The 9035-nt window shown below is 40.8% G+C and overlaps 1 long non-coding RNA gene across 1 annotated transcript; it reads right to left on the reverse strand.

The window, feature by feature from the left end:
• Positions 1 to 864: 864 nt before the first annotated feature.
• On the reverse strand, positions 865 to 6793 carry LOC118792999. The gene is made up of 3 exons (XR_005005646.1): positions 6711 to 6793; positions 1241 to 1421; positions 865 to 900 (listed from the first exon to the last, which is right to left on the reverse strand). It is a non-coding gene; the product is annotated as an uncharacterized LOC118792999 (long non-coding RNA).
• Positions 6794 to 9035: the final 2242 nt, after the last annotated feature.

Genomic DNA, 9035 nt, shown 5'->3' on the forward strand with positions numbered 1-9035 from the left:
GGGGGGAGGGTATTTGATGTGTTTCTATAATGCATTGATCAACGCTTACATTTCCTTGCAATTGATTGCACTGTTGAGTTTATGCAAGTTATGTCAGCCACCATAAGCACAGTTTATATTAAGCTCATTTGGGGAAATATTGACCAGCAGTAGCTTTTGCGCTGCCATTCACCAAAACAGGCCACTCAAGCAGAAAATGCAGAAACTTCTAACTGGATTTAAACAACTGCTTTAAAACCCTAAATACTAAAATAATATCATCATTACAGCACATGTATACCCTGATTTGGACACATTTCTTTAACATACATGAAACCTGTCGAACCTGTATCCACACCTCAGTACCTTTACAACATCAACTTACCGCAAGGCATGGACCGCATGTGATTTATTTGCTATAAATCATCCGCAAAGCAAAGCAATAAAGGCAAAGAGATGACCAAGCGTGCTGCATAACTCCACTGTGTAAATATGAGGCCCAATATAACTGCTGTGCTTCTGTGACTGGATTCATCCAGCTTTTCCTCCCTTTCAGCTCGGCTTAGGTGGCACCTACTAAAATTTCTGACACATTTTTGGCACCTTCAAAGAAGAGGAAGAAGAAGAAGGAGAGAGAGAGAGGACAAAACCATTAAAACAGTGTGTGTGTGTGTGTGTGTGTGTGTGTAATGTGTGTGATTCTGTGTTGTGTAATGTGTTTGACACTGTGTGTGTGTGTGTGTGTAATGTGTGTGATTCTGTGTTGTGTAATGTGTTTGATACTGTGTGTGCATGTGTGTGTATGTGTGTGTGTGTGTACCTGCAGTATGCTGATCAGGCAGGTGAAGAACACACTCTTGCACAGAAGCAGAGTGAAGGACACTTTGGCTGCTTGAAGACTTGGGCGAATGGATCTGCCACCTTGAGTAACAACAAAATATCACTTTCATTTGTACAACTCAGAAGGCTACACACTTGATGTACTGTACCATCGTTTTCATAAGGACACGTTACAAAACACCAAACAATATGACATAATAAAGCATTAACAATACAAATAAAATGATCTGTCCACAGCTTAACAGCTCTGGAGAGCATAAACAAATTGAGGAGACAGTACTGTTCTGCCAACTGGATGTGCATGCGTGATAAATAAACTATCATTTTATATTGATACAAAAGGCAACATATAATTTAGGAGCCTGAGAGGCATTACTCCTTTTTCATCATCTTTTGAATTCAGAGTGCAAAAAAATCATACCTGGAGCTGAAATGGCTTGGACCAATGGCTGGGTTAGATTCCTGTGAGTGACAGCACAGAAGTAAGTCCCGCCCCTGAACCAGGCCTTCTCTGAGACAGACAAGCGGGCAGTGGTAGAGAAAAGTCCTGCTCCTGGGGAATCTCTGATTGGCTCATCCAGGTAAGTGCCCTTGTCAATCACCTTCCAGTCAGAAAAATAATGGGGGGGGGGGGGGGGGTTGCAGAGAAGCAAAAATTACTTAAAGGTTGACAAAGAATAAAATACATGCGGGGAAAGAAGAATGAGGAGTGACAACACTCAGGCCCAGGAAGAGCACAGAAGAAACCCAAAATAGAATATTTATTCAATATCTAAGAAAAAAATCTACCCAAAGATTGTGTGGATAGAGAAAGAGAGACAGAGAGGCAGAGAAACAGGAAGCTTATAGAATCAGGAGTAACTGTCTGACGTGACCAGTTTACTGTGAAACTGTAACTGCACTGTGAAACCATGAAAGAGCTTTCGCATGGAAAAGCACCTGCCATAGGCTTTAATCAAGAGAAGCCATTTTTAGGAGGGTCCTTCTGTAGTCAGGATTCCACCTCCAAAGCTAATTTCCCCCATCCCACTGTCAATGACACAGAAGTGGTTTTTACCCTTGCATTACATCAGAATGCATCATGTGACACCTCATCGTGAGAGCTCTCTATCCTGCTGCTAAACCTACCCATACTTATGCACAATGAGAAGAATAAGGGGAAATAACCCATTATTTACAGAATTCAGTTGATTCTTCTTCATAATCTGTCTTTGGTATTTATAGAATTAGCAAACTCTATCTTTTAAAACCCCTTGAGAGGGTGATCACTGCCCCACTCCATTCGTTATCTTTAAATGTGTCACTTGAATTTGTGTGTCTTTTTGTTTGTCTCTGGCTTAAACTTCTTTTACATTCATGATGTGGGCTCTTTAAGATGAATCATTGCTGTTTCCATTTATTTTTTACTGTAAATTTTTTGTAGATTATTGCATATTTTATGAGCAGATGGCGGTGTAGTGTTGCCGCAGTGCCTCATAGTGGTTGAAGATGTGAACTACATCATTTAAAGACGTGTAGATGCAACGCCCTCAACCAGACCTTTTGCAAAGCAAAGAAGCAACTTCACTGAAGATTTAAATGACTTTGTGTCGCCATCTTGTGGATATTTTAGGCGTTATATCACCACTTCACGCTCTGTACCGAATTTTTACGACCGGAAAGAGGGAGGAAGAAGACCTTTCCATTCCGCCTCCACACCACGTTGAGAAGTTGCGGGTAGAAGTCGCGGATGAGACAGACGAGGGTGACTTTATGGCGGGATTTCAGCTCTCTGCAAGACGGAGGGAGGAGAGTAACGGCCGGGGCTCTGTCCTCACGATCTGTGTGACACATAGATTAACTGATATTCTACACTGATAGTAGACAGGAGACATTAGAATAGTAGGCTACTGCAGTGTATTAGTGCTAATACTCCGACAAGAGCTGGCCACATGCTTTATTTGTCAAGCAGACGCCTTTATCCATGTCGGCTTAAGCAACAATTTTCATATCATCTGTTTAGGAAACATGTTTATTTTTTTTATTTTTTAGTTAAATTAAGCATCACACTTAGACTTTTACTGAGAGCTATAGCGGCAGTTATTTCCGAATGGTACGTGCCACCTTCTGGTTACCAGCCAGGCTCCAAACGTTTCATATAACATATGTATGTAAACATCAAGCTTCGATTCTAATTTACTTATATTATCTATGCACATATTTTACATGTTCTCCAATTAATATTATTTTACAGATTGTGCACTTACAAACAGGCGACATATGTTTTGGGAAAGCTTTGGCATGCTTCTTGTTTCATTTACAACAGCAGGCAGTAAAATACTTAAGGATTCTGGGGCACTTAATACAAGTGGGCTACGTTAGTGCATGAGTGTTTCAACATAAAAAAGTAAATTAGTTTTAAAACAAATAATTACTGAAAACATACCTAGAACAATCAGTCGCGTGCCCGCCCCAAAGTAAGCAGGTGATGTGTCACGGACGATATCGCCCATACAAAAACATACACAATTGTTGTGTGTTCATAAATTAAGTTTATTTACAGAATATTTTAACAATTCGTCGCCTCGCATCAGCCTTCCCTCGTCACCTTTGCAGCAACTAGAAAATTAACGACAATGGGGCGTCAGCAGATATCTGTAAAGAGAAATCTGAGAAACGCCCGACTGCGTCTGTTTTATTAGTGGAAATGTTTTCTTTCGAAATTCTTCTCGTCTTCTGTTTCTGTCAGAGAGGGGAATTCAGTAAGTTTCAATAAAGCTTTATTTTATCCGTTTATTTGTTGAAGCCGTAAGAAGGCCAGAAGTAATACCAAAGGTTTTTGCAAAGGTATCAAATTAGGCTGAATCACCGTGTCTCCCCATTTACACAGTGTGGTGCTTCGTTACAATAACGCTGAATGCAAACACACTCTAGACTTTGGCGTTGTTGCACTTCGTGGATGAAATCCGCAGGATCTCTGTAGGTTTTGCGAGTTTGTTTCCCTTTACAACATTAAAACAGTGTTAATGTATGTTTGATTGAATCCGTGGATTAATTTATTTCAGCCCATGACACGCTGGGAAACTTCCCATTGTTTCGTTTCCTTTCTTTGGCCGACGGACTCGAACAGTATTACAAATTAGGTCAGTGATATCTGTCTTTGAAAAATGCCTCGAGAAAGAAGAGGAACGAAGGACAGACACAGTGCCGACTGTTGGAGCTGTTTACTCCGCCGGTGCTGAATCTTCTGATTGCCAATTTGTGCGTTCTGTCTCCACATCTATGAAGCGAGCGCATGGATATACATAAACCACAAGACATATCAAAAACCAGCATGTAGTTTACTTGTTTATCACACCAGTGAGAACATGAATAAAAGGTGCAAAATACATTCGCCGGTTGATAACCCCTACTCGACACCTATGTACAGAAAGTGACCTTTTGAGGCAAATATGCATGGCGACTTTAACTTGAGGCGTTAGCAGCATCCTACGCAATTAGAAAAGGAGAAAGAAAAAATCGGATATCATCTCGTTGAAATGTTTTCCCCAATCTCAGTGTATTTGTTAATGCACTCAGACACATGCCCATGTCAAGGTTGCAGAACTGCTGATTCCCCTTTTCACGGGTTAACTAATGCTACTGCTATGATGTGCACCACAGCATACTGCCGATTGGAACGCGCTGCAATCTTTGCACTCTCGCCAGCCGCCACACGTAATAAATAATACTTAAGAAGCTTTAATAGTCCTGTGTGGCATATAGTGTTTGGCGTACAGAGTAAACCCAACGTCGTGCCTCCCGCACTGCGCACCAGTAAATTCCAGTATCCCCACCCGTCAGGTCTCGTAAAACCAGCTGCGTTCCTCGATCCCCGTTTAGTCTTCTGACATCCAAACGGCCCCTAAAATTCGCCGGGACGCCCTCAGCCTGCTTGTTGTATGCGTACAGGCTCGCCAGAGGTTGCATTTCTGGATTATTCGCCGTTTGGCGGTACCAGTAGAAGTGCTGGTTGGCGCGTTCCGCCGAGCATCCGAGCGTCGCCTCGCCGCTTGATGAATACAGCGGGCCTCGAGCCTGTTCCACTGGCTCGCCATCACATTCTGGAACACGGACGTGATCAAGAATAATTATTAAATGTAGATGGAATAGCTTTATATGTAGACTACTGCATATATTTAAACATCTATACATTTTTAAGCGAGACAAACTGTCTCTGAGCTGCGACTCCAGTTCCGCATCTGACTTTGAGGAGATGATTAAATTTGAGTGAAGCAAAGATACGTTGTAACATTGAACGGGTTTGAGTGAGGGACAGACACAATGCAGAAATTTAAGGAGGTGAAGGAAATATCTGGAACGAAGTAAATACGAATGAAGATTAAGAAAACGACAGAACAGAAACAACAAGTGATCTGGAAAGGAAAGACACGGAGTATGAGTTGTCTATGGAAAAAATGTATGCAACTAATGCTTATTAACTATGACACTTTCTCGGCGATTATTCTGAACTGTGACCAGGGTCAAAGCATCTGTTAAGTATACATATTTTAACGTAACCCATAAAGTACGCCTACGTTAAGATAAAAGACGCCAAGCAATATGTTTCCCGCAATCCGGGTAATCATCGTTATTGTACGGATAGAGAGCTAAACGATCTCAAGTGCGTCTCTGGAGGCGCAATAATAAAATCCACCATCTCCCTGCTGAAGCCTCTGCAGCGCCAAAGTAAGCTCGGTTCCAGTCCTCTTGGACTCAATTCGGTTCTTTACGTTGGATGGGGCATCTGAGAGATCGGCTTCAGAGGTGGAAGAATAGGAGAACGACAGCATTTCTAGCCCTTTGGCGTAGCGCTGTCGGTACCATGTAAGGCTGTAACTGGTCGAAGTTGTCTTGCACCAGAGTTTCAAGGTGGCGTTGCTGAACAGCAGCTGCGCTTCCACGGGACCTTGTTCGACGCTAATTTGGGCTTCAGTGACTAAGAACGATCACAACATGATACAAAAATAAGTAACAGCAGCAGCTATGATAATAATAATATCAACAGTAACATTTCTGCTACCCTGATACTATTTAATGATAATAAAAGCCTAATAATAATAATTATAATAATAAATACAATTTAAGACCTATAAAAACAGATAATATTGAAGTATGGGTACTGACGTAATAGAAAAGAGTTGAGAAAAAAAGTTAGAAAGCAAGACTCAATGATTACCCCGAGCAAGTTAAAAAAACGACGCAGTGAGAACTAAGGTATTACAAACACAAGCAAAGTACAGAAAAGGAAACATTAATCAGAGACAATTTTGCACACGATGGTGAGAAACCGATCATGAGGAGAGTGCCGTAATGACAAAATGATATATAAATAAGACAAAATGAATGTAACAGAGAACTTGCTACATTCACTTCTAACCTCCACTAACATCTAAACTACAAGTTCTTAGAAACTTACGTCGGATGCACGTTAAAGCAAGAAAAACGCACACCAGCGCCGAAGTCAGAACTGAGTCCATGTGGAACTCAAAACGGCACATTCTGGAACAGTATTGTTTAGCTGAAACGCACACTAATATCTGTTCGTATATTCCCCCTGCAGTAGGCTACTTTTGCACAGTGTTCACAGTCTTTCTCCGATCTGTATTAGTATCAGACTTTTCTCTGTCTGCCGTTCTCTTTTAGGAAAACTTCGGTCGGTTGTGAAGGGTAACCACAGCTCAGCGGAAATAGGCAGCCTAAAAAGGCGGTGCGGAAAAGAAGAATACATCCACACAAACTTACACACACGCGCGCACACACAACGTGTACAAAGGGCACACACAGGACAAAGGACTTCAGCCCGATGGAAACATGCACAAAATGCTCTCTGTTTTAACAATGACAAGTACATTAACACAGAGCATTCTTACCTGAGATTTAAGCCATGTTTCCATAGGTCGGGTTATTGTATTTCAGCAGCTTCAGATGTGTTTTGCTTTATTGCTGCTCTGAGCAACTTGGCACCACTTAGCATGACCTTTTACCTTCAATGTGTTTCATAAAGGGGGTCAGTACCATGTTAGTGAACATTAGGAGGACAGTGACTCAACATTAGGAAAGCTGGTGTGTCCTGGCACGATTCATTAGGCTACATCTCAGCACTGTAAAAAATATTTCTTTAAAACAGAGGTGTTCTCATCCAAGCTTCTGTAGTTTAGACTGTTGAAAATGTTGTGTCTTAACTCTTTCCATTTTACAGAAAATAGACAGTTTTTGTGACCCTGTATTTTTCTTTAATGTGAAGAATGTTGGGTTCAAACCTTTTTACATATATACCTGCCTGCCTATGGGAACACAATTTTAGGTTGTTATGCTTGATCCACTTGTTGTGTGAGGTTTAAAGTCGACTGCATGTTGAAACACCTGCACTGGAAGACACCTTGAGATATCCTGTCACACAACTGCTCACTTCCTGTCTTTTATCTTTTATTTTCCATCTTAGGAGTGTAACTGACTAAAAGAGAAAATAGGCACGGCATGGAAACTGACACAAACAGCTGCTTTTAGAAAAAAAAAACATAAGGTGACAAATGCAACATGTGAAAATAGGGCAGCACTTGCTAGCGTTTCTGCCTCTGGGTCCACTTCAAATTAGGACTTGATTAGTGTTGTGCTCACGCTCACTGGTCTGGGAGTGTGTTGTAACGTTAGCCTGGTTTGACATGGTTGCTCATTCAAGTTGCATGGATACACTTCTGTTCTTTTGTGCTGGAAGTCACTCTGGATAAGAGTGCTAAATGAATGTAATGGAATGTAATGTAATTAAATGGCCCTAATAAGTAGGTATTTACACTGTACCCTCTTAGATATAATTCAGAGAATGTGCAAACAAAGATAGTTGCATAGTATTTTCAATTATTAAAACTGTTTGTGGCTTGTGTGATCAAATTTGTTTAACCACAATCTGCATGTACACACTGTTTACTATTTAGGTGCGTAGTAATTTATATGTAGATATAGTACAAATTTAGAGATATTTTGGCCACATAATGTAAAATGGGATGCTGCCGGTTTGTTGAACATTATTTTTAGATTATTACTTTTGACTCATTTTTGTTTAAGAAGACCATACTTAGATAACACCTGCACTGAACATCTGCTCTGCTGAGACTCCACTGTTACTTCCTGTTGTTCAGCTGCTGGCTTCCTGTGTGTGTTTTTTTTCATGTTTGTGGTGTGACACTAAAAGAAATTAAAAAAAAAAAAAAAAAACATAGAACGGAAAGTCTGACTCAGACACCTGCAACTAACCCAACAGTGTCAAAACAGAGCAGCATGATCATCATCATGTGCAAGCCCGAATGCATACTCTCACACACGTCTGCAACCAAATGTTCACGCTGCACACACACACACACACACACACACACAGTCAGGCCCATGCTCCACTATCACCACACTATTTATTTATCTATTTATTTTTGCCTTTTTCTGCCATCATTCCACTTCGCTGCCCTATTTTCACCATCCAAACCTATTCGAAGAGACACCTTTAGTCAAGATATTATCATATATTAATCCCCATTGAAGGTGTTTGGAGCAAAATTTTCCTCATGTATAATATTGAATTCCAGCCATTGCATTTTGCAGCCTGACCGCTCACCACTGAGGTGAACATGATCCCTTACCCCTGGATGGGTTTTCCAGTCCATAGCCTGGCACTCATGCATTGTTGAATATATTAGTATGCTAGGAAGCAACTTCAATGAGTCCTCTAGGACTAGGTCATCAACAGTAGATTTTCTTCTTGATAATTGAACTTTATCTATTGAAATATGTAGGCTTACCTCTGGTGACCTCTGTGATTTGTACTTTTTCAGAACTGATGTAAAATCTATTTGGATTGGAGTTGAAATGTTTGTAATATCACTTTTACAGTTCAAGGACAATTAGTAGGCTATTTAAAGTTTGGAGGTTTGTTTTACTTAAAATGGGAGTTTTGCATCAATAAAAACTGACAAAGTAGTTTAAAAACGATGAATAATAAGAAGACCAAAGTTCGACTTGCAGTGTGTGTGCACCTACAGGATGATCCATGCAATTAATGTAAGAAACTGCACTACGGTTTCGACGACTTTTAACTTACAAGCACCTTTTGGGTGGCATGGGTGAATAATATGTGGAGGGGGCGGGGCTCCTGCAATGGTTCCGTATCCCCCCGTTTTACCCCCAATGGAACATTCTGGCATCGTCAA

The sequence above is a fragment of the Megalops cyprinoides genome, chromosome 18 (genome assembly GCF_013368585.1).
Source record: "Megalops cyprinoides isolate fMegCyp1 chromosome 18, fMegCyp1.pri, whole genome shotgun sequence".
NCBI lineage: Eukaryota > Metazoa > Chordata > Actinopteri > Elopiformes > Megalopidae > Megalops > Megalops cyprinoides.